Source organism: Ctenopharyngodon idella, chromosome 13 (assembly GCF_019924925.1).
Source record: "Ctenopharyngodon idella isolate HZGC_01 chromosome 13, HZGC01, whole genome shotgun sequence".
NCBI lineage: Eukaryota > Metazoa > Chordata > Actinopteri > Cypriniformes > Xenocyprididae > Ctenopharyngodon > Ctenopharyngodon idella.
In genome coordinates, this window is record NC_067232.1 from 31,409,475 (window position 1) to 31,436,734 (window position 27,260).

The following is a 27,260-nucleotide window of genomic DNA, read 5'->3' on the forward strand; positions in this document are numbered from 1 at the left end:
TATATATATATATATGATATATAAAACATTATACAAGACATTGTAAATATTATCCACTTTGTATCATAACAACAACATTTAGTGGTGAATGCTTAATGGATCCATTTAGTAGATCTACTATTTAAGCTTCAAATTATGTCTGAAAAGGTTTATTGGACAGGTTTGATATACAACCCCAGTTCCAGAAAAGTTGGGACATTTTGTAAAATGCAATACATCCAGAATCTGTGGTTTGGTAATTTTCTTAAATCATATTTTATCTGACAAAAGTACAAAGGAAAAGGTATAAAAAGGGCATCTCAGTCTTTGCAAGCAAAGATGAGTCATGGCTCACCACTTTGAAAAAAAATCCCAGTGAAAAGATTCAGGGAATCCAGAGAAATCTGAGGCCATGTAGGGGCAAGGCAGGAAACCTTTGTTGAATGTGCGTGACCTTCGAGCCCTCGGTTGGCATTGTATGAGAAACTGTCATGCTGCTGTGTTAAATATTGCCACATGGGCTTAGGAGTATTTTGAAAAACCATTGTTACTTAACACAGACTGCCACTGAATCAAGAAATGCAACTTAAATCTCTGTTACGCAAGGAGAAAGCTATACATCAGTTCTATACAGAGATGCTGCCGAGTTCTGTTTTCTCCAAAAAACAGTGGAAATGTGTGCTGTGGTCAGATGAGTCCACGTTTCTGCTTGTTTTTGGAAAAAACGGACATTGAGTCCCAAAGATGAAAGGGACCATCCAGACTTTCATTAGCGACAGGTGCAAAAGCAAACATCGGTCATGGTATGGGGGTGCATCAGTGCAAACAGTATGGGTGACTTGCATGTGTGTGAAGGTACCATTGACATGAAGGAATATATTGGGATTGTACAGAGGCATATACTGTCATCAAGATGACATCTTCCCTGGGAAGCAAGACAATGGCAGGCCTAATTTATTATTATTATTATTACTGTAGAAGGGATGTGCTTCACTGGCTTGCCTGCAGTCCAGATCTGTCTCTTATTGAAAATGTATAGCACTTCATGAAAAGGAAAATCAGACGACGATGACCACAGACTGTTGAGCAGCTGTCTTGTATCAGGCGAGATTGGACTAAAATTCCACTTGCAAAACTGCAACAATTAGTATCCTCAGTTCTCAAATGTGGCTGCCACCCCAGCTCCACCACCACTTGAGCCCACAGCTCAGCGTGTAGCTGCCTGCAAGAACAGCAATGCAGCCTGCTTGTCAGACTACCAAAAAGAAACCGAAGAAGGTGACTTCAAATATCCCTGAGATGGGTGACCCAGGGATGGCAGAGGCTGTTCTTTGTCAGGTGTTGAGTGCACCGCTCCTTCTCCAGGTGGTGGGCCAGGAGGAGAATCTTTGGTTCCCCTTTATTTATTAGTCAGTGGTACCCAAGTTTTCAAAGAAGAACAGTTTCCACGTTCCCATGGGTCCCCTGCGGCCTGGATATGATGGACACAAGCCTCTTGCCTAATCATATCCGGCCACAGCACACTCAGAACTTTGCACACTCAGAACTCCACACAGTTCAGCGTGGCGTTTTCCGAGGACGCAAAGCTTCTTCACCTGCTACCGGCCATTCCACTTGAGATTCACAGAGAGAGATAAGTGTTCCAGCACACCCACAGCTACAAGATTGAGACACAGAGCTGTGTCCATTTTTGGCCAGTGCCCCGCATCACCGCCCTACCGCAGGTATGTCAAACACAGTTGTTCCTCTGATATCTCTGGCATGGAGTTTGGGAGCCTGGTTAGAACTTCCCAATACGAAGAACTCAATAGAGCCTGTACTTCCAGCCAAGATGAAGACAGGGTTTTACAGCCCTTCATCTTACTAAAAAAAAGATGGTGGGATGCGACTGATTCAAGATCTGTGAGTTTTGAATCGGGCCCTGCATATGCTCCCATTCAAGATGTTGACACAGAAGTGCATTTTAACATGGATTCACCAACAGGATTGGTTTGTGGCGATAGACCTGAAGGATGCGTACTTTCATGTCTCGATCTTGCCTCAACACACACTGTTTCTTCGGTTTGCCTTCGAAGGTCAGGCATACCAGTACAAGGTCCTCCCCTTCAGGCTGTCCCTGTTACCTCGGGTCTTCATGAAGGTCGCAGACCTTGCCCTTGCCCTGTTAAGGGAAGTGGGTATTTGCATTCTTAATTGCCATGACGACTGGCTGATTCTAGCTCACTCTCGAGATTTATTGTGTGCTCACAAGGACCTGGTGCTCAGACACCTCAGTCAGTTAGGGCTTCAGGTCAATGGTGAAAAGAGCAAGATCTCCCCAGTGCAAAGCATCTTTGGACTTTGTCACTATGACAGCATGTCTCATGAACAAGCATGCCCAATCGTTGCTGAACTGCCTGAAGTCATTCAGGGGGAAGACAACGGTTCCACTAAAACAATTTCACAGACTCCTGGGGTATATGGCATCCCCTGTGGCAGTTACGTTATTCGGATTTATCCATATGAGACCGCTTCAGCACTGCCTTCAGAATTGAGTCGCTGTTCAGCCCTTGCATGGAGCTTGCATTTCTACAGGCAGTGGTTCCCTTAGAACAAGCATCCAGGTATGTTGTGGTCACAACAGATGCGTCCAAGACAGGCTGGGGTGCCGTATGCAATGGGTACGCAACTTTGGGCTCCTGGACAGGACCTCAGCTATAATATATCAATTGCTTAGAGTTGCTGGCAGTACTGCTGCCCCTGCAGAGGTTTCAGCCATTGGTCCAGGGCAACCACATTTTGATCCAGACGGACAATACCACGACGGTACGTACATAATCTGTTAAGGTGGCGTACTCTCGCATCGCAACTCACCCGCCATCTCCTTCTCTGGAGTCAGCAGCGACTGAAGTTGGGCAACGGACGTTGTGCAAGGTCAGGGAGGACGAAGAGCAAGTCTTGATAGTTGCACCATATTGGCCCAACCGGACTTGGTTCTCTGAGCTCATGCTTCTAACAACAGCCCCTCCCTGGCGAATTCCCCTGAGGAAGGACCTTCTTTCTCAGGGACAGAGCACAATTTGGCACCCATGCCCAGACCTCTGGAACCTCCATGTCTGGACCCTGGATGGGACGGAAGACTTGAGTGGTCTCCATCATTGATAGACATCATTACTCAGGCTAGAGCCCCTAATTGGTGTGCTTCCCATAGGGAAGTGCTTTCCTTCCTGCAGGAGAAGTTGGAGGGTCAGCTGTCCCCTTCCACCCTAAAAGTGTATGTGGCCGCCATAGCGGCACATCATGATGCAGTGGATGGTAAGTCATTAGGGAAGCACAACCTGATTATCAGGTTCCTCAGAGGCACCAGGAGATTGAATTCTCCTAGGCCACGCCTTATTCTCTTATGGAATATCTTTGTGGTCTTGCTGGGCCTACAAAGGGCTCCTTTTGAGCCGTTGCATTTAGTAGAGCTAAGTGTCCTCTCTTTGAAAACGACAGCCCTGACCATGCTCACTTTCATTAAAATGGTTGATGACATTCAGGCATTCTCTGTCAGCAAAACGTGCCTTGAGTTCACACTCTCATGTAATCCTTGAGATGAGGCAGACTCAGCTTTATCATTGCTGTGTCCAGTACACACTTTGTGCATTTATCTGGACTGCACGCAGAGCTTCAGGAGCTCTCAGCAGCTCTTGGTCTGTTTTGGGGGAAAGCAGAAGGGGAAGGCTGTCTCCAAAAAGAGACTGGCCCACTGGATAGTGGATGTTATAGCCTTGGCTTGTCAGGCACAGGGGAATGTGCCATGCCCCTGTGGAGTTCGAGCACATCTGCAGAGCGGCAGGTTTTACAGTCTCCTGGTTGAGCCAGTTTCATCCCGTGTGTTGTCAGGTACATGCCGGTAAAACTGCGGGACGACTGGCCGGGTGCTCTGTTTGCACAAAGCGTCTTTCCCCTCCATGAGGCGATATTGTCCACTGTTCGTCCATGTGAGTTCCTAGACCGGCGAACCCTGGATGTATCTTCATCTTAGCACGCTTCGGCAGCCAAATTCGGCAGAGGAAATTGATGTCAGGCCCAGTACTTGTGTATACATTGTTGGGTCAGCCATGTACTGGAGCTAGGTGCACCATATGTAGTGATTCCTTGGCAGTAATTCCATATGTGTATTGTCCACGATACTGTTTCCCTGTCGGTAAACCCATGTCTTCCCCTAGGCCTAAAAAAAAAAAAAAAAAAATCAAAGAACAGAAAAGGTCAAGGATCAGGTCAAATCATGCTAGAAACATGTTAGCAACATGTTAAATTATGTTAGAAGCATGCTAGCAAGATGCTAAAACATGTTAGCAATGTGTTAAATCTTGCTAGAAACATGCTAGCAATGTGCTAATTCCTTCTAAAAACATTGGGTAAAAACCACTGTAAGGCACGGCCTCCTGTAGCTTATAGCTCTTTACTAATTTTGTTTGTATAGGGATATGATGACTATTATGTTGGGAAAAAAAATCCATTAGTTTCAATCTTACAGTTTCTGTAAAGGTGACATTTTTGAAAAGCAAGCAGCTGAGAGTGTTTGGTCACTTCAGTGTCTCATCTACAGGGGTGCAGAGCTGCTAAACCCCCATTGAATAGCAGCAGCTACGGCTGGGCCATTCCCGGCCTGCGCTGGGTCACAGGGAAGGAGCGTCTGTTCCCTGTTACCTCCGGCCGCAGCTCCAACCCAGAGAAAGACGCAGAGGAGATGGAAGAGCCATCTGATGATGTAAGACCAATGTGTTTATGCCTGTTTCAATGTCAGGCTTTGTCATCTTTGACTTGAAAATTCAAATGAAAATTTAGTCATTACAATTTCGTTTAATTGCTTTGGTGCAATTTTCACAAGCAAGTGGTGCATCATCAAAACTCTTTGTCTTACAACAGATCATCAAAAATTACTGTAACTCACCCTTCATCTGAAAGGACAACTACAATATATTCAGTCATATAATACAGTGACGAACATGTGAAACTCTGTTCTAGCACGAAACCTTATAGCTGTATTGTATCTTCTTCGCACCTTTTGATAACACTGAATAGATACTACGAACATGTAAGTGTTTTTTTTTTTTTTTTTTGGAAGCAACAACTATAGCTTGTATTGCTGTAACATCTTTATTCCAGCAACAAGGCTGTTTTGAAACGTGTATCTTGCATTACTTGCTACTGAATTAACTTTTTGTTAAAAATATTAAATTCCAGGGTTATTATAGTCAATTTAAACTAAAACTATTAAAGAAAAAAACATTTTTGTTACTTAAAATAAAATATTAGAAAACAACATATCTCATTTTAATTTAGTTTAACTTGATGTACTAACATAACCGAAACTAAAACTGAAATAATAATAAAAAAGAAACATGGACATATTTTTTTTTTTTTAAAAAGTAATAGAAATGGGGAAAACACACAACTAAGTTACTAAAAGTTTAAAATTAAAATTAAAATGGAAAATATTAAAATAAAAACTAATTCAAAATATTAATAAAAAACTACAATAGTATCAATGATCCTAAAATAATACTGACTAAATTGAAAGAAGAACATATTATTCTGTTCTGGTGATTAAACCAAATGTTCTCGATTCATGTTACATTGTGTTTTGAAACAATTATTATGTGGGGGAAAAAAAAAAAAAAAAAGTATAACTGTAAAGCAGGAGAGCAGGTTTTGAAAGAATGATTAATAGTCTTACAAGTCTGAACAGTTTGGATTTTTGTACTAAGAATTTTGAAAATATACACCTTACGTGTGAAAATAGTATCAAAGCAAATAAAAAACACCATTATGTTGTTATTTTCTCTGTGGAGCATCTGTTCCATGACATTTTTCTATAAATTCATGGGTACAATAGAAAGTGATCTAGAGGCTGGTTTATGCTGTTCCATGTAGAATGATATATATTATGATACTATATTATGATACTGAGTGAATACCATACTCCTTTACCATGGTATTTACACTTGAAAACACTCACTGTTCTTCTCCATCAGTACAGTTTGGGTCGTTTCTCAGAGCTGGAGGGAGCGGGACGCAGACCAAAGCCTCAGTGGGGAGAGAACGGCCATGACAGGAAGCTGCAGAGATACAGAACCCAGCGCCTGCCGACCCATCTCCACCGAGACACGACCCATGACCCAGAATGCCACACCGGCTCAGAGAAGCTCAGCCATCTGGCTGTGTCCGATCGGCCCTGCCTCCACAAATCACTCATTTCACACGTGCCATTAAGAGTAAGAAGACAGACAATGAATCAGCAGCAGAACAATTTGCAATAACTAGTGCTGCCATTGGCCACACACAGTACACATTATAGTGTTGATATGTTTATCACTATGTCTGTTGATAGTGGCGTCCATATTTTGGTGTTTTTGAGGGGGCACCAGTGACAGTTCTGGCACTTTTTCTGAGAGTCATGATAGTCTAGTGTAGTAGTTTTATAGTATGCGTTAGAGCTGGGTTCAAATAATGATATAATATACATTTTATAATGAACCAAGCTAAAGTGCAAGTGCCAGTGATGTACGGAATCGACTTTTTGATTACAATTGGAAAAACCCTACCCCAAATTGAAATAACTATTACTTATAATAAAACTTCATTGTAATAATTACTGCAATGTCTTCAGACTATGATTATGAACCAAAGCGAGAACATACATGCCTATACTGTCACTATTCCATGATTTTATACATCATAGGGATATAACTTATAATATCAGAAGAATATTATAAGTCCTGCATTAATTCAGTCTTCCATATATTCTGTTGCTTATAGAAACAAATGAATGTAAATCATCTGCACCTTAACGCACCGCATCTGCGACACAATTTCCTAGTGCACATCATTTTCACAAAAGGCTGACATTTAAATGGACATATAATGCATATCTCATTAAATGCTAAAACTGTTCAGTTTTGTTGTCTTGACAGATTAATATTTTCTAAAATTTTTGTCTGATTCCGCTAGCCACCAAATGCAAAGACTCCTTTGTTTCACACAAATGACGTAGGCTAAATAACGTTTTGGCTTCAAAACAGCGAATTTCAACAAAAGGAGACATTGTTAATTTTGCACCTACAACAATCATGGAACTTATCAACTTTTTTGTCTTTTGAAGTTGCATTTAAATTCCATTTGGCAAAATCTTGATCCCATCTTTATAAATCATGCAGAACAGATTCAAACCAAACGGTTCAGCACACACAGAAATCATTCCCGCATTTACATGCAGTTGTCAGTCCCAAAACTTTGTGGTGTGTATTGGGGCAATAAGTTTCTATTAACTGCAGATGGATTAAATATGTATGCTGTTAAATTTACTTAACACAATGATCTAATTTGACATTCCGACTAGTTCCATCTGTTCTGCATGATTTATAAATCATGGATAATCACGTTAGTCACGTTAGTCAGGATAACGACACCAACAACAATGGAGGTGAACTCATGAATCGGTAAATGATGGAGAAAGTAATGTTAAGGGCTGTATATCCATATAGAAACACATTCATAGGTCTGCACAAAAGTGACCTCTATGAAACATTTAATATGTGAATTCCATGTCAAACTAGGCTATTGGAGGATTGGAGGAGGGTGATGAATAGGAAAAACACAAAGTAGGAGACACTCATTTAATATAAGCTCACTTAAATCGCCTGCCCATCCAGTCTTAAAGGCACAGTATGTAAGTTTTGCCGTAGTCTGATGACGCCGTGAATGAGTGTGGAATCATGGGAGTTGTCGTCTCCACCTCCACAGCTGATGGAAAGCAATCTGATGGGACTCAGGCAGAAATAGTGTTCATGGATGAGCTAAAGTATTAAAGTTTTATTAATGTTATTGTGGTATGAAGCAGGGCAGGGCCGAGAGGCCGGGATGTTTTACATTGCTGTTTTTATAATGCTTATATGCCACAGTTGGCTGCTGCCACTCCTTTCTTTTTATTGTTGTCACAATGGTGTTGCACAAACACATGAAAATGAGGAAGAAATCCAAGAACAGAGTTTTAATTATAATAATCCAAAATGCCACAGTAACAGAATGTAGAACGTAAACAGACTGTCTCAAATGAGACCGGACACTGAACACAGAAAAAAGGATGAACTTAAGTAGTGACACAAACAAGGTAAATTAACCATACATCTGAAAACAACAAACTAATCATGTCAGTAACCATGGTAACTAAAGAGTGGCGGGAAATTCAAACACGTGACTGAAACTGAGATGAAACTAAAAGTCCATGAAAACGAAACTAAGAACAAACACGTCTGAACATTTGTAACATAACGCCCCCTCCCGGAAGGTGAAGAGGAGAAGGAGGTGGCGAAGGGATGGTGAGAGCAGGCAGACAGAGGGACCGAGAAGACCAGGGAGGAGCCAATGGGTGAAGCAGCCAGGTAGCGATGACGGGAGGAATGGCCCAGAGCTCAGCCATGACAATAGCCCACGGTGGAGTCGATGGTGGGAGGAGCCACGATGGTGATGTAGCATCTGAGGGATGACCAACGGAGAAGGAGCTGATGGATCCCAGAGCACAGACGAAGAGCCGATGGTACTGAACGACACCACTGGCACTGGAAACCTAGACAGAGTCAAGGCGATGAGCGTCTGAGGCGGAGCCAGAGTGCTCAAGGACTGAGGTGGAGCCAGTGTGACAGAGGACAGAGGCGGAGCCAGAGGAAAGGAGGAACCCGCTGCAGGTGGAGGGAATGAGTGCAGTAGTAGGCTCGTAAGTCCATGGCGAAAGTAGAGTGACGACTGACCAAGGTGGGACGAGGGAACCCGGTGAAGCCACAAGGTCGAGAGCCTCTGGTGGAGCAGAGGGTGGGAAGAGCCAACACGGAGCCGATAGGTCATTGGGCCGAGGTGGAGCGAAGGGATCAGAGGCCGGAGGTGGAGGCAAAGGATCCTCTCGCTCAAACGAGGCTGGTTTTTGCCCAACATGAGGCTTCACATTGCTGCAAGGCATCACCGGGGAAGACGAAGGGCTGCAGGTATCCAGCTGAAGCGGGGCTAAAGGACTGGCTGAGCTGTGCGGTGAGGGTGAGAGATGGCAGCTTGATGGGATCAATGGTGATAATTCAAAATCCATACAGGTCGACAAAAAAGTTTCGATGCTGGCTTGAAACAGCGATGATGAAGAAGAAACTATTAATTCTGGGTGGGATAGTGTGGGAGGCAATGTCTCAATGTCCCATCTTATCAGCCGGTCCTCCGTGTCCACTTCCACCATAATTCCCTCTGCTGCTGATGTCGCTGACTCACACCCCTGGTCAGACTCATTCTGGGGCTTCGTCGGGCTCTGGCACACTCATTGTGGCGGGCAGACACTCTCCGTTTGTGGGGGGCTCTAGTGAAGTCTCCGTGGTCGAGGGTGGTGGTGAGCTGGTCTGTGGGTCTGGCTGTGTCCTGGATTGGGAATAGACACTGTCCAGAAAACTGATGATGGCCTCCCTCCAATCTAGACCTGAGGAGGGAGGTCTGGGAGGTCTACAGGATGGTGTTAGTTAGCCCTGATTTAATGGTCTCATCGTCAAGACTTGTCTTCATGGCAAGATGTGGAAACACTCTGCATAGTTCAAAAAAGTTAAGCCACTATGGGCTAAAGCAGCCAATTGCGCTGTGTAATCCATATCGTTGTCCAGTCTTCTGTCACGATGGTGTTGCACAAACACATGAAGATGAGGAAGAAGTTTTAATAATAATAATCCAAAATGCCTAAAAATACCAAAACAGAATGTAGAAAGCAAACACTTTCTCAGATGAGACTGGACACTGAACTCAGGAAAAGGACGAATTTAAGTAGTGACGCAAAACAAGGAAAATTAATGATACACAGCTGAAAACAACTAATCATGTCAGTAACAATGGTAACTAAAGAGTGGCAGAAAATTCAAACAAAGGAACACTTGTGACTGATGAAAGTCCATGAAAATGAAACTAAGAACAAACAAGACTGAACATTTGTAACAGTTGTTTGTGTTATTTATTATGTTATGTTTACCATTCGCCTCCTTCTTCCCTGAACTTGAACTTAGTTACAGTTACATTTGATCACATACATTCACATGATTTTATTTCATTCTAATAAAAAAACAGCGAGTGCTGAATTACTACTCATACAGGTCAGTTTATCTGACGAATTGAAATTGTGGGGTAACACAGCACTGTTTTACTTGGTAAAAACAATCATACTAAAAATACATTTGAATGTGTTGAAAGTTGTTTTTACATTATTTTGTGCGTTCGCGTGGTGACTGGTATGACGGATTACACTGCAGTAAGCTAGATCGATATTAGAATATCATAGTAAAACCTGGATGACTTGTGTTGTTAAATGGCATGCAATTATTTTTAAAATATATTGTATGGTGGACAAAATGCTGTATTACTGTTAATACAAATAAAGCTCTTTCTGATTATGCTATGTTAACCACTTGGTACAGACATGTTACTCGCTGTAAATCAAGAAAACAAGAGAGCAGCAGCAGTTCGTATCCTCCTCCTCTCACAGGGGGAACAGTCCCTAGAGAGGCACACTTGGGCGTTCTTAGACTTATAGCATTTTGTGCAGTAAGAAGACGACTGGATGTGTGTGTTTTTCCGGGCTGGCCTCAACGCTAAGATGTAAGCTGGGAGACGGACCTTTAGGAACATTTAAGGAGCACATGAATTTCGTACTCCTCCACAATGTTTCCCTCTTGACCATCTGCGAGAGTGAGGAGGATAACAGCGCCCCATCCACAGCCACCACCTCAGCGATCAACAAGCCCGGAACTGGAGCCCACCATGAGAACAATGCCAGTGACAAGGACTGGGCCATATATCATCCCAGAGCCCGAAGTAACGTCTGACCAGGTGCGTGAGCTGGCAACAATGACTGTTCAAGAGGGATTACTGCTGGTGTATGAGGGGATGAAGTGGAGCCCTACCCCCCCTACTATGGCGGAGAATGGAGCGCTGATTATTTTCAAGGAATGTAAGGAATTCCTCATGCCTGTTTTGCTGTGCACTGAACCGGTTTCATCAACCAGCACCGAATTGTTAGAGTTTGTGTTCCCGCTCTTCCTCCCACTCCCACCTTCTCTGCCTGTTCAGAGTAAATCCAGTGAACTGTCCCAGAAAATCCTGGCTTTCCTGTATCATTCAAGGAGGCCAGATTTAGACCGTTTATGTGTCCAGTATCAGCCATGAAGGCCATTTTGTAAACCCTTACCTGCACTGCCCAGTCCTTCAACCCTCTCCTCAATGTCTCACATCAGCCCTCTGTCTCCTCTCACAAAGCTGGTCCATCACATCGTGGATCCGCCTCGGACTGTTAGCTCGCCATCTCAGCCATTGGGCAAGACCACCTCGCCCTGTGGAGCAGACCGCTCCTCCCTCGGCTCCACCTGAGACCATCATCCCTACAGCTCCAACGGGTTTTCTCATCCCTCTGGCTCCACCTTGGTCAGTTGTTTCTCTTCCTGCACCATGGACTTTCAGGTCTTCAGCTGTGCTTTGTCCCTCCACTCCTTCGGCTCTGACGGGCTCCTCCTTCCTTCCAGTTCCACCTTGGTTGGTCCTCGGTCAGTCCTCCTTTGCCTGAGTCCTCCGACACCCTGCGGCTCTGCCCTGCCCTCTAGGACCTTCTGTGTCACCCAGTCCCTTCAGTTTTTCTTCTCTATGCCTGGGTCTCCACTGCCAGCAGCTCCATCCAGCAGCTCCAGAAGGTCCATCGTCGCCCTGGTTCTAGCTTCCAAGCCTCCACCATGGCTCCTTCCTCCCTCAACTCTGCCCTGGCCCTGCCTGCCCGCTGTTCCTGCTCTTCGTCCCCCATCTAAGCCCCCTCCCACCCACCTCTGTTTTGTATTTTGGTTTTTGACTCTTAAGGACTATGGGTGTTTCATGTCTGTTTAGGTGGGCTTTGCACACGTTTAGTTCTGTTTCCTGTGTTTCTGTTACTTATTATGGTTTCTCATAGTTTATTTTTTATGCACCTGTTGTTCATTTTGTTGTTTGGTTTGTCTGTGTATTTAAGCTCTGGGTTTCTTTTAGTTCATTGTCAATTCTCGTCGTGTGTTTAGTGGTTGTTTTGTTTCATAGTGTTCTTAGTGTTTTGAGTTGTGTTAAATAAATATCCACACTGCTGCGAATAGATCCTTTCTCACCTTTGTTTCAACCGGAATGTGACATGCAGACTTATGCAGTTAGTTATTCCATGTTTTTCTTTATTTATTTTCTTTTATCTTTGGTTTTCAGTGGCATTGCATAGGTTGTAATTTGTATATTAAATGCTCAAAAGCTCTGATATGATTTATCTCTATTTCAATTTTTAGATCATAAAAACCAGCTGTTTTAACAGGCATGTGTAGACTTTTTATATCCACTGTATGTAAGATTGTATTAGTATAAGGTGAGGTAGGCGATTCTGCTCTAATTCATTATTATTATAGGAGTTTGACTATTTGGGTGATGGTGTTTTCTGTCCCTCCAGCTACAGATCAAAGTGAACGGACAGAGAGGAGGATTGGGAATCTGTATTGCGGGAGGGAAAGGCTCCTTGCCGTACAAAGAGAATGATGAGGTACGCCTTATCTTCCTGTAGCTCCACCGCCTGAATCTCATTACATCCTATTACTATCATACTCCAGTGGGTCTATTTACAATAAAATATACACATGGACCTGAATACTAACGCTGAATACTAACATCCAGCCAGTAATTTGACTGATGATATGACTGTGTGTGATTTGCTTCCTCCATAACTAGTTATTTCCTTCTGTGCGCTGATTGATTTGTTTTCTTCGTGTCAGGGTGTTTTCATCTCCAGAGTGTCTAAAGGTGGCCCAGCGGAGAAGGCCGGGCTTCATGTTGCGGATAGAGTGTTGGAGGTAAAATCAGTGTATTATAATTTATGTACCATTTTTTTAACGATACATTGATTTAAAGACTAATTGGGGAGCGTGGTTACAACTGGGGATACTTGATACTTCAAAGGTACAATTAATTGCTGTTTTTTGTATGTGTGATTTTATCAATGGCTGGCCTATACTTGACTCTGCATATTAAGCTAGAACAAGATAAAGCATTTTGATGTCAAACAAAATTCCACACTTCACGTAATTACTGAAGCACTGGTTACATTTGGTTCAGTGGCTATCAGCTGGTTTTATTTCAGGACCCAGGTTTCACAAGTGACCAAACTCAGTAAAAAATTGTTTATCATACAGAAGTGAACAAGTGAAATAGAACTGTAAAAATATATCCATATTGTCATGACCTGTGCAGGCCCAACTGTATGCAAAATGAGTTTATCATTTACATGCCTTTTTGAGGCATGGCAGTTTAAACGGTTAAACTGATTTGACTGATTTTATTTACCTATTTAATTTATATCTGTCATGCATATTTTTAGTTTGTTTTTTATGGACTTTAATGCTGTCCGAAATCATGTACTGTAGGCACTACTAGGTACTACATTTGAATTTGAATTTACTTCCCGACCGTTAAAAAAGTACGCTCTATATAGTATGAATATGGGTAGTGTGAATGAAATTCGGACATACTACATCCACCATGTTGTTACTGTCATGTGACCTACCAGCGTCAGTTGTGTCGCTTCACTTCCATTCATAAATCCCCTCCCGTGGCCTCATGGGATAGTAAAGTGTCTATCGAATGCGGTCATCTTGTCTATTGTTTTTCGAATACTATGCATTCGGACATACTACTCTTTTGGCATACTGTTTTTCTAATACTATATAGTAGGGAAGTATTGGATTTCAGATGCAGCTTTAGTTTGTTTCTCATTATTTCCTGTGTTTCCCTTGTCATGGTTTCTAGCTTGTGTTCATTTGTTGTCATGGTGACTCATTGTTTCTGTGATTTGTTCCACCTGTTCCTTATTTAGATCATTAGTTACATTTGTTTATTTTGCTCTTGTTTTCATGGATCTGTGTTAACAGGGATCATTTTAACAATGTTGTCAACTGTACGTGAAAAAATGCAAATGAAAAACATTTCCATTTTTTAGTACATTGTTGTTGTGTAAATGTACCCTTAGTTTGTCTTTGTCTGGTGTTGATTTTGTTTTTTAGTACACACTACTGTGCTTATTTTCCCTTTGTAGATTATACTTTTTTGTTTTGTATTTTGAAAATTAAAGTAATTGCTTTAAATTTGGTCCGCTTTGCCTCTTGTTGTCTTCCTGCCTGGCAAGATGTTACAGTATCTTTATTCTATCATATTTATTTGTCCTATTTCTTTGTTCTTATTTTATTACTGACTGTTTACTTGTCTCCAATAAGTTTGGATGGCATTAGTTATTGCCATGGTATAATAACCGAGAATGTAACAATCTATAATAATCTAAAATTCTAGTCTCTTGTCTTGCATACGGCAACAAATAATTCATCTAACCACACTTTGTGGTCAGTACAAACCATGTTTATCATTGCAAATAGAGTTAGCATGAACACTATTTGGTTAGATTCTACCAAATTACAAATGAATTTTGGCCAAAAATTTAACTTGATTGGTTGAACAGCCTTTGAACAATGAAAGTATGCATGCATTGTATATGTCAGGGGTTCCCAAACACATTCCTGGAGCCTCCCCAGCACTGCACATTTTGCATGTCTCCTTTGTCTGACACACCCATTTCAGGTCTTGGAGTCTCGACTAATGAGCTGATGATCTGAATCAGGTGTGTTTGATTAAGGAGACATGGAAAACATGCAGTGTTGGGGAGGCTCCAGGAATGTGTTTGGGAACCCCTGGTATATGTGTTTCTCCTGCTGCATGACCCTGTTACAGTTGTTTCTCCGATGGCCATTGGAGGGCATCATCACACAGATGCTGTGACCCCATAAGCCTTAAAGCAACAGACAATCAAGCAGCATTGGGAGGGGAGTATTTAGACATGCAAGCCACACTTAAAAATCGTATCGATGTCATTGCATTAGATAAAATATCAAAGCATAATATATTTTAAAGAAATATAGCACAAACACTTTTTTAAACAAATTATTTCATAAAAAGAAGTTTGTTACATGCTAAAACAATATATTTAGTGTTCAAAAATGAAGACAAAATCGATTTGAATAATTCATCTTGTTCATAGTTAGGACACCTGTTGAGGGGAAACTGACTTCATACTGCCATTAAAATCACCTTAATGCCCTGTTGTTGGTTGTTAGTCATTTAAAAGTTAAGTGAAGTTAGTTCAAAGAAAAGCTCTAGCATCATTCCTCAAGGATGAGTTGTGCTGCAGCTGACATGTTAAGGTAATTCTCTTATCCTAAGTTTAATATGCAGTGACAACTAGAAGTCATAAGCCATAGGTTTATTTCCCTGAAAATTTTTGATGCTGTGGCTCTGTGGTGCTTTCAACACACAATCCCAAACCATTTAGTAGCGAGTCTAGCGACTATCCTGAGATGTGACATCATAGGCAGCAGACAAGGGAGGGAAAAAACATGCCGATTTTCCGCTGTCGAGCCGAAAAGTTCTAAGAACTGTAAGGATTGGTTCCAGTTATATTTCCACTTGAGCTTGGTTCTGCATGGCACGATTACAAACCATTCTTGGCCCAGAATTCTTAGCACGGTTGACCGTACCGTACTATACCGTGCTGGTAGAATGCGTGTAGTGACATCGCCACTCAGGATTGGTCTGTTGCCTGGCTACCAGTTTCTCTGTAGCTGGCCAAGTGTGCTGTTTGAATGACATAAACAAGTTAAAAGAAATATCTGATTATCTGTCATAAAGCAGTCGCTATTTACATCTCATACCGTTGTAATATAATGCATTACCAAGAAAATGACTCATCCATTTGTATTACATCCCAAAGAGCTCCGTTATCAGCCCCACAATGGAAAAATAAAAACCAGCTGGGCTGGATTGGCAAGGAATTAGAGCATTTGGGCCTGGCGGTGGAAAAGTGGCTATAAACAAGTCTTTCATGCTGTTTAGAGCTCTCTAAAAATGAGCTCTGATAAAACATCTACTATAATAGACGGAGAATTCTGGGATTTATGTGCTTTCAAAAGTGGGCTGACTCCCACAACTGACCAGCAAAACCTTGACCTACTGGGACAGCCCTTTTTTTTTTTCATTCTACAAATGGCAGGTGGACAAATCTTTGGAAAACCTGTTTGAAAACAGTCATTTTCTCCACAATTCCATTTGGTTATACTCATGGTGCAAAAAATTACATACTTCCTCTTGAAGATCCCAGGTCATTTCCTCATATAAATGGTGGACATTTTCTCATTCCTTGGCATTTGTCACCTGTTCTGCCTCTTTCCATCAATTCACTGCAGCTCATTTCTGATTCTTGCCACCAGGTCAATGGCCAAGACATGCAGGAGGTCAGTCACCATGAGGCTGTCAGCGTCCTGAGGAATGCTGGCAGCTGCATAAAAATGAAAGTGCTACGGGAGAGATGTGTGCCCGTGGAGCCGCGAGAGCACGAGAGGTCTGACACCATGGAGACGGACCCCCAGGTCAGCCAAGAGTGGGATGTTACCTTGAGCAATAACAGATCAAGTGGCCCACAATCCTCCGCTGATCCCATGCCAGAATGCAGCCCATTGACCAACAGGATAGAAGCTACGGTCTGCAACGGAAACGGACCGGTAGGCTCGAGTGCTGACATTATAAAGAGAGAGAGAGCCTTAGCAGTTCTGTTATATTCCACCACAGAGGAATAGAAGCAAATAAATGATCTGAAATAGAATTTGAATAAGTTAGGCCTACTGAAATACAAGATTTTTTTTATTATTAAAATCAATAATCATAGTTTTAGAAATGTGATGCTTATTTTCCAGTTTTCCTCTTGACGCTTTTCATGTTATTTTGTCAGAATGAACAGGATTTACGGCCAATGAAAGACATGGAGACCTTCAAAAACAATGCCCTACAGGTTGTGAAAAACACCATGACGGTACGTGTGGAGGATAGTAAGCGTTTCTGTGCGCTTTTAGTGTGCATGCTTGTTTTTTAACAATATCTCAGGAATGCATTTTATCAACATTCTGTCGTTCATTCTGATGCATAATAAAACATTCCTGTCCTGTTTTCTTTTCATTCAGTCTTGGTGAATAAATATTCCTCTAAATATACCTCTGATATCTTAATAAAAACAAATCGGTGATTCTCATTATTTAATTTCCTCTCTGTATACACAATTGCAGATATTCCCTGGTAAGATCTCAGATCTCATCTTATTTTCCAGGACAATTACAATTCCGCTTCTGTGATCCATTTATTTAGTTTTGAAGTTGCCATTAAATAGAAGTTGTGATCGTCTTTTCTTCCCTATTGTGACATATAACTGCATGAAATGACTTCTCAAACAAGAAAATAGGGCCAAGTAGGGCGGGACTTGGTTTTGTCCATCGGAAATTGATTGGATCATTGGATTGCTGTTATTTGCTAATTGTTTCGATCTCATGTGAATGACATGATGCTGGAGGCCACATAAAAATAGAGATGTGCACTGATAAAACGTTTAAAAATGATTTTAATTCAAACAAAATATTCCATTAAAAAAATATTCCATTAAAAAAAAAAAAAGAATTTTCAATTTTAATTTCATGGTGACTTCAAGGATGATGATTAAAGTGTTAGTTCACCCAAAAATGAAATTTCTGTCATTAATTACTCACCCTCATGTCGTTCTACACCCGTAAGACCTTTGTTCATCTTCAGAACACAAATTAAGATATTTTTGATAAAATCCGATGGCTCAGTGAGGCCTCCATTGACAGCATGATGATTAACACTTTCAATGCCCAGAAAGCTACTAAAGACATATTTAAAACAGATCATGTGAGTACAGTGGTCCAACGTTAATGTTATGAAGCGACGAGAATACTTTGTGTGCCAAGAAAACAAAAAAATGACTTTATTCAACAATATCTAGTGATGGGTGATTTCAAAACACTGCTTCATGTAGCTTCGAAGCTTTACCAATCTTTTGTTTCGAATCAGTGGTCCGGAGCGTGCATCAAAGTGCCAAAGTCACGTGAACCACTGAAACTTCAAATTGTTTCGAAACACTTATGATGTAACAAAGCTTCAGTTACTGAAATAACGTGACTGGAAACTGATTTGAAATTAGTTTTATGATGGGGAAAAATAGGACAGGAGTAAAAATTATATTTCAATGTTTTTGCGTTCCCCTGATAAACTTTTCATTTGCTTGCAAAACTAGAACAAAACTGTCACGTCTGTCTAGATTTTGTCCTTGTTTTGTGTTTAGTTTTTTTTATTGTCATGTCTTTTATTTTGAACTTTCTTCATATGCTGTGTCCAAATTCACCTACTTATACTACGCCCTAAAAGTATGTGCTCTTTTTATGAAGAAAAAGTACATACTTTTGAGTGTGCAGCAGAAAAGTAGACATGCTTTGGGACATACTATCACGTCATAAAATTGTCTTTAACGGTTGCTCTCTGTCGCTTAGTTACACACATCCTATCACCATAAACTGGCCTGTCAATCATCTTGTCACAGTTAACATCCGCCACATTTCATTTCATTTAATGTCCTACCGGAGGAGAAATGCAGCAGCACGTTGATCTGCCAGTCACTGTTTTTTCATGCAGGGAGACTCATATTTATATATTGATGCATTTAAAAGGTAATGGCCAAACAATTTTTAAAAAAGTTCACATTGTTGTTGCAGATGAAATATAACACGGATAACATTAAATTAATATTTTTTTTTATCAGCTTAAATATTGATTATTAGTCACTCAAACCCCTTTATCTAAACCTCTCTACTTAACTGTTGGTCACACAAATCTGCCATGTTTTGTAGTTTTTTAACACTTTTTATTCATGTTTGTAGCTCTGAACCGAATCCTCCTCCAAAACGCAATGGGTTATGGGTAATATTAGCCGTTGTAGTGTGCACGGATCCACACTCCGAAAATCTACCAGAAATAGTAGACCATCCAGACACTCTTTTCAACATACTATGCTTTGGGACACACTTATTTCAGTTTCACATACTATTTAGGATGGATAGTATGGACACTGGGACGCAGGAATAGGCATGTGCTCCCTGTTCCCCTCATGTGATGTGTTTCTTTTTCCCACTTGTTTCTTCTGTCATGTTTTCCTTGGTTCATTGTCTCATTGTTATCAGTTCTGTTCTCTCATTGGTTCATGTTCATTGTTTCGTTATCTTGTTTAGCAGTTCTGTTTTGTCATTGGTTGTTTTTGTCATGTGGTTAGCTAATGTCTTGCCATGGCTCTTAGTTGTGTGTTGAAGTATGTTATGCTGTTTCGTGTTCCATGATTCCGTGTTGATGTTTTGTTTCATGTCTTGAATTTAGTTTATGTTGCTCCATGCCAGCCAACGTTACAGAAAAACTGGTGATGGAAATAATATGAGGTTGGAGAAAAAAAACTATATTTCAATGTCATTGAAATATTTGATTTTTTCCTCCTATCACATGTTTTTTTCATCAGCATGTCACCTTAGGGCCTCCGTAGGTTTTCCTTGTATCTGAAACGTGCACCTTTGACAGCTCTATGAAATATGTAATGACTGCAATCATTTCCTTTTCCCTCCAGTAAAAATATTGAAACATATATTAACCTGAGAAGCAAACTTGCATAAGATATTAGATTGAACTGAACTAGGTTTAGTGCCTTTACACACCAAACACAAATGCTGAGCATTCACAATTTTTTTTCCGAGGCGGTCCACACAGAGATCAGTGGCCAGTTGCATAAACTGTTTAGACTAGTCTTAAAAGTTAGTCATCTCAATTTTTTTTCTTCAAGACTGGTACTACCTTTTTAAAGTCAGTTCTGTCATGACAACTCTCGGAGTGTTTGGTATGGTAATGGGTATGACAATGTTGATTTATTTGGTCTTGGTGGAATAGATCTGTTAAGCTGCTGCTGCTGCTGCTGCTATAGAGCAAGTACAGGACCTGCTACTGGCCAATACATAAACAACACGCTGCTGTGAGCAAGTAAGACATGCTGCTGCTGTACAATATAGTGTACATGAATTCAGAGATGGAAGCTCGAGTCTGCGACTTGGATTCGAGTCGCACTTAAGTCGCAAAAATAAATGACTTGCGACTTGACTTGGACTTGTGAACAACTAACCCGACACTTGACTCGAGACTTGACTTGGACTTGAAGACAGAGACTTGTTAAAAATACAAGTCTTTTGGCATGGCATTGCTGATTACGCTCTCTATTTACTACCCCACATGATGGCACGAAACACCACATTTTACTATTCATTCATTCATTCCCAAATATGTGCTGCAGCAGCGAATATCACAAATCATCTCTAAACACAACAACCCAGCGAGCGTGTGATGCATCTGAAGGCACACGAATTCATCACCCATTAGAAAACTTCTGTTAAATAAATTAGCAACAAATAATAACAATATAGCCAAGCCTTACCTTGCAATAAACTTTGTCATTTCATTTGAAAAGCAATCAATTAATCTGAAAGGGAAGCTGTGGTGTTGCACAACTGCAGATCTTGCTTGCGGTCCATTTTAAAGAAGTACACGTCCTTTTAATTTTTTTTTTTTTTTTTTGCCCAAGTATTTGCTAATGCATATAATATCCAGATTTACCAAGTTAATTTTTATCTGGATTGGACGAACACTTCCATACACATTTGATGACCCTGTCCGACTCATTTCCACGGATCGGTTTAAGTCAAGTTGCAGTGCGTTATTATGTCGCCTTATCACAAATGAGACACACAGATGAAAATGTTCTTCATTGTGTTGTTTACTGTAACGCATGTCTATACAAAGGTTTTGTTACCGCCGGCGCTCACTGGAAGACTACATTTTCCAGTATTGCTTGAGATCTACAGCAAACTACGGCAACTCCTATCTCAAAATACACAGCACTTTTTTCCTTGCGGTGGTTCTAAATGGTATAATTTTGTATAAAGTTAGAAAGTAATAGTAATGATTTAAGTAGTATTTTGTGTGCTTTATTAGGCAATTTAAAGTAAAAGTAATCTTTTTTATATTTGAATACACTGTTAATTACAATAACAACTAGCTGAAAAAAAATATTGATAAAAATAGAACAACGACTTGATTTGAGACTTGACTTGGACCCCTAAAGTCTTGAGACTTGACTTGGACTTGTGAACATGTCTGCATGAATTACCCGTAGAAGATCTATACAGGTGGAGCTGGGGAAGGTGGAGGGTTTCTGAAAGTGCGCTGCACTGCTCAGGCAAATGCTACCCATGTATTTAAAGGTTGAGCAGTGAGCTCATTGGCTACGGATACAGCAGGAACCAATCAGCTGTGCCCTATAGATTACAATGTGATTACAAGCAGGTTGAGTTAAGAACCTATCAGCCTGTGCCATCTAGAGTTTCAAGACAGAACTTTGTATTTACATAAAAAGGTAGATCGGTCTAATTTGATTTATAAATGTAAGACTGATTACCCCTTGGTTAACTGCTATTTGGTCAAACTAGTTCTAAAAACAGTCTTAACATAGTGGCTACATTTGTACAACTGGCCCCTGATCTCATCCAGTCTGTCTGGGTTTACATGAAGAGACTGAAAAAAACAGAGACAGGGTGCGTTTACACAACAAAAATTTACTGAAAATGGTAAGGTTTTTCTTTTGCATTTTTTGCATACAGACGACAATGTTGTCAAAATGTTCCCTGTTGACACGGATCCACAAAAATGACTAAAAACTCTGTATTATGCTGTCAGGCCAGTAGTTGGCGATGTAACTTTGTAAAGAAAAACTATGCACCTTTAGACTGAACACATAAAAGGCATGTTTTAGGTGAAAAATCTTTAACTAAAAACGTAAAACTTTAATGCATAATTTATGCTTAATTTACAAGACAACAGGGTTTTAGGGGAAAATAAAAACTTTTGAAAATGGGCTTCAAAGTACAAGTTTTTGAAAACGATACTATTATCATCTCCATGTAAACTACAAAAACACAAATTTGTGAAAACTGTGACGTCATACGCATGTGTATTAAGTGTTCGGTCTATAGGCACGTAGTGTTTCTTTACAAAGTGACATCGCCATCTACTGGCCTGGCAGCAGCATACAGCGTCTTTAATTGTTCTCGCGGATCCGTTTTGACAATGGAAAGTTACATTATCATCTGTACACAAAAAATTCAAAGGAAAAACATTTTCGCTTTTTGTACATTGTTGTCGTGTAAACGTACCCTAAATGCTTAAGAATGATGGCATGAAGTTGCAAAGTTACTTATAGTCAGTAGAATGTCTAAAGTGGACCATCAAAATAAAGTGTTACCGATAAATTATTTTATTCACTTTTTTTTCCCCTTGCTATTATACAAACCCGATTACAAAAAAGTTGGGACACTGTACAAATTGTGAATAAAAAAGGAATGCAATGATGTGGAAGTTTCAAATTTCAATATTTTATTCAGAATACAACATAGATGACATATCAAATGTTTAAACTGAGAAAATGTATGATTTTAAGGGAAAAATAAGTTGATTTTAAATTTCATGGCATCAACACATCTCAAAAAAGTTGGGACAAGGCCATGTTTACCACTGTGTGGCATCCCCTCTTCTTTTTATAACAGTCTGCAAACGTCTGGGGACTGAGGAGACAAGTTGCTCAAGTTTAGGAATAGGAATGTTGTCCCATTCTTGTCTAATACAGGCTTCTAGTGGCTCAACTGTCTTAGGTCTTCTTTGTCGCATCTTCCTCTTTATGATGCGCCAAATGTTTTCTATGGGTGAAAGATTTGGACTGCAGGCTGGCCATTTCAGTACCCGGATCCTTCTTCTACGCAGCCATGATGTTGTAATTGATGCAGTATGTGGTCTGGCATTGTCATGTTGGAAAATGCAAGGTCTTCCCTGAAAGAGATGACATCTGGATGGGAGCATATGTTGTTCTAGAACTTGGATATACCTTTCAGCATTGATGGTGCCTTTCCAGATGTGTAAGCTGCCCATGCCACACGCACTCATGCAACCCCATACCATCAGAGATGCAGGCTTCTGAACTGAGCGCTGATAACATCTTGGGTTGTCCTTGTCCTCTTTAGTCCGGATGACATGGCGTCCCAGTTTTCCAAAAAGAACTTCAAATTTTGATTCGTCTGACCACAGAACAGTTTTCCACTTTGCCACAGTCCATTTTAAATGAGCCTTAGCCCAGAGAAAACGGCTGCGCTTCTGGATCATGTTTAGATATGGCTTCCTTTTTGACCTATAGAGTTTTAGCTGGCAACGGCGAATGGCACGGTGGATTGTGTTCACCGACAATGTTTTCTGGAAGTATTCCTGAGCCCATGTTGTGATTTCCATTACAGTAGCATTCCTGTATGTGATGCAGTGCCGTCTAAGGGCCCGAAGATCACGGGCATCCAGTATGGTTTTCTGGCCTTGACCCTTACGCACAGAGATTGTTCCAGATTCTCTGAATCTTTGGATGATATTATGCACTGTAGATGATGATAACTTCGAACTCTTTGCAGTTTTTCTCTGAGAAACTCCTTTCTGATATTGCTCCACTATTTTTCGCCGCAGCATTGGGGGAATTGGTGATCCTCTGCCCATCTTGACTTCTGAGAGACACTGCCACTCTGAGAGGCTCTTTTTATACCCAATCATGTTGCCAATTGACCTAATAAGTTGCAAATTGGTCCTCCAGCTGTTCCTTATATGTACATTTAACTTTTCCAGCCTCTTATTGCTACCTGTCCCAACTTTTTTGGAATGTGTAGCTCTCATGAAATCCAAAATGAGCCAATATTTGGCATGACATTTCAAAATGTCTCACTTTCAACATTTGATATGTTATCTATATTCTATTGTGAATAAAATATAGGTTTATGAGATTTGTAAATTATTGCATTTCTTTTTTTATTCACAATTTGTACAGTGTCCCAACTTTTTTGGAATTGGGTTTGTATACTAGGAAAAAAAATACTATCAATTTGAATGACTTTTGGGACTCAAGTGTTTTTAACTACTATGTACTACCATCATTTAATACAATGCACTTATATTGTACATAATTATTATTTTTTTTTTTTACATTGTACTTATATTTAAAAATACCTGCATGTACAGCTGTAATTAATTTCTGTAATTACATTTATAATTACACTGTTGACCTTCCCTCACACCCCACCCTTAAACCTGCCTATACCACCAAACCTGTCCTAACCATATCTGTATCCACCTCAATAGCAGCAAAAGTGTTTTGTAACACAATAAATACACCGTACCTAACTTTTTTTCTTTTAAATCTAAGTACATAGTTGTTAAAGACACCTAATATAAAGTGTGAAAATGTTTTGCTCTATCTGAGACAAGGATCTCATAGCTATAACAGGAAAGCACAAACTAACCATGGCTAATTTTAAATGCCAGTTCCTGACAGCTCTGTGAAATCTTATTTCCTCTCTGCTGACTTTGACAGATACCTCGGATCATTCTGACTCACCCTTCGACCTCAGATGAAGAAGTGGAGCCGCTGACACAGGGTCCAGATGATGGAGATTTTGATTCTGACTTCAGTGATTCAGACAGTCACATCTACTCTGACTGCTTGAACAACGCTTTCTATCCTCTGTGAAAGCCTCACACAGGCTTCAGGTACTTCGTCACTTTTCAAATAGTTTGACATTTGCAATGAATTACTCCTACTAAATTGTATTGCTTCTGTATATTCACTTTTTGTTGTCCCTGAGAAAATTATTAATAACAAAGAGCATGTGGTTATTAGCATGACATCAGCATGTCCAGGATGTGCCTTTATTTGCCCACGGATGTAAACATGCTGGGTGGATCTCAGATTTACATGGAATCGCTAACGGCAGTCCACATAATTGATCAGGAAATGCACTGGGGTGTGATTCGTTATATATTCGTTATATATTTACAAAACACGACAGCACAAACAGTCTGATAGCAAATTGAAATTGGAAGAAAAAAAAACAAAACAGAGATGAACAGAGAACTTAGTTTAACCGTAGATTTCTATCAGGTGGCTGCCAGACTCAATTTTGCAGATGATTTTTGTTACAAAGATAAAAATAAATGTATTTTTTCCCCAAAGAAATAAGTTTTCAGGAGGCTCAACACCTTTTCTCTCTTTGTGAATTCAGATGTGCCTGTGTCCTTCAGTTAAGTGAGATTGTTCTGGCTGTGGTCCACATTCGCTGGAGCAGAAAATGAGTGATGCAGGGATCGATACTTCAGGCAAACTTACCATGAGTCCATGATGAGTCAAATAAAACAACCTGAACTGTTTAGAACACCACGAGTGAAAGAGATATAAAGAAAGTGAAAAGTAAATAGATAATATTTTTCTAACATTTACATGCTCTTAAATAGACCTTACTTGCTTTGTGTATGCTTTATTTAAATGTTTTTACTTGCATCATTTATAAGTTGCCAAAAATGAAATAAACTTTAAAAATGTCATTGTGTCTGTCAAGTGTGTACTCATATGAATGATGTCTCTGAAGTGCAGTGCTGTTGTGAATGTTTGATGTGGATATCCTATGATCTTCATACTCAACACAAGACTAGTTGAATGCATGTATTTAATAGTTTGTTATAAGAGCATAATAGTTAAAGGAATTTAGCTTTGTTCTGTGATGGTAAATGTAGTAGAAACTAGCATCAAGTAAGTGATTTATTTTCATCCTTGTTTAGACTAATAGAAAGAATAAGACTTAATATCCTGCTTAAATGAATACAAAGGGAAAATTATTTCCTATCAGGGTTATTATCATTAACTAAAACTAAAACTTTAGACAGGCTGAATGGTTTTCGTTGGAAATTGCATACATACTTCACTCACCTGTGTTTCATATCTGTAAACAGAGAAAAGTTGCTCCGGCTGCTTTGACGCATGTCTGGTGTGGGAGTGGCAGAGGTTAGTGTCACAACGAGAGAGAAAGATTGACATGGAGCCGCTAAATCTCCAACCTACGGAGAATCCCCCGTTTTAAACAAACGCCGAACAGAGGAGAGTCTGCTGGATAAAAGAGAACGAGACAGAGCTTGTAATAAAACAAGAATCAACAGCGGCTTGGGTCTTCAGAGATCGAGAGAACTGAGGGATTTGAAATATTGTAAAAGCAACATGGAGATGATGATGTTTTTATTACTCAACAGGTGAAGGTGTTTTATTGAACAGTTAAACTGTCATATGTAGCTCTCTAACAGAGTTCACTGTAAAGCATTATCTATTGTGAAGGCTCATTTCATTATGGTTGTTGTAGATGTGCTAGAATTTATTTTCAAGCAAGTACTGTTTCTAATATTGGGTAAAGCTACAGTAACATCTTCAGCTTGTCAGCTTGAGATCCTTTCCATCTAAACTGGTTGTATCTCTTAAGCCTAGTAGTAATTTTTTTATGAGCAATAGAATAATTTCTCTCTCTTTTTAGTTTTGAGAAAGAATCATGTTCATCCACAGTCAATCAAAGCCGACCAAAACAATGTTCTTCAGCAAAATGCATGCCGTTTAATTTTTTAACCACTAGAGGGCCAAAAGTTACATAGTGTACCTTTAACTGAAATAAAATAAAATAAAAAATAAAAAACTCTTTATTTTAGCTAGTTGTCTAGACAATATTTCTCATTTTCGTTTAAAGTTGAAGTGCTAAAATAACTAAAACTAAATCTTAACACAAACTAGACATATTTAATAAAAATAAAAACTAATAAAAATGACAAAAGCATACTGTCACAAACGTAAAGGCTTTGTAGTAGAAACTCACAAGATGAAGATGAAGATAAATGAAATGACTTTACTAATAAACTCAATGATCACAACAACTCGAACCGACAACAGACTAAACATGGTGGGTCAACAGGGGATATTTATACATAGAGTAAATGAGGAAATATTCATGTTCAGGTGTGCATGATTTAACAAATGAGTAGCCACAGAAACAAACGAGAACTAATACAGACATGACAGAAACTAAACTGAACATAACCGTGACATAAGCCCCCCTCCAGAAGGCGCGTGATAGAAAAAGTTCAGGATGAGGAAAGAGGGCGGAGGCTTCGGTGGAGGGCGTGGAGCTAGTGACAGATAAGAGCCTGGGGTAGGTAGGCACAGGCACCATGGGTCCAGGATGGAGTCCTGACTGAAGGGGCGGACAGGACCCTGGGATCGATCGGCGGAACCATGGTGAAAGGAGGAACTGGCAGAGCAGAGCAGCTGACGGACCTGGGCGACATCGAAGGCCTGCACACTTGGGGCTGAGCTGCTGGCTTGCGGG

General features: G+C 40.3%; 1 long non-coding RNA gene across 2 annotated transcripts; it reads left to right on the forward strand.

Annotated features, from left to right (window-relative positions):
• The first annotated feature begins 12,034 nt into the window (after positions 1-12,034).
• LOC127524880 (uncharacterized) lies at positions 12,035-25,443 on the forward strand. 2 transcript variants are annotated; one of them, XR_007933189.1, is made up of 6 exons: positions 12,035-12,559; positions 12,789-12,866; positions 16,323-16,613; positions 16,841-16,921; positions 24,437-24,612; positions 25,125-25,443. It is a non-coding gene; the product is annotated as an uncharacterized LOC127524880 (long non-coding RNA). The 2 variants fall into 2 exon arrangements; XR_007933188.1 differs by lacking the exons at positions 12,035-12,559; positions 12,789-12,866; positions 16,323-16,613 and having other exon boundaries at positions 16,670-16,921.
• Positions 25,444-27,260: the final 1,817 nt, after the last annotated feature.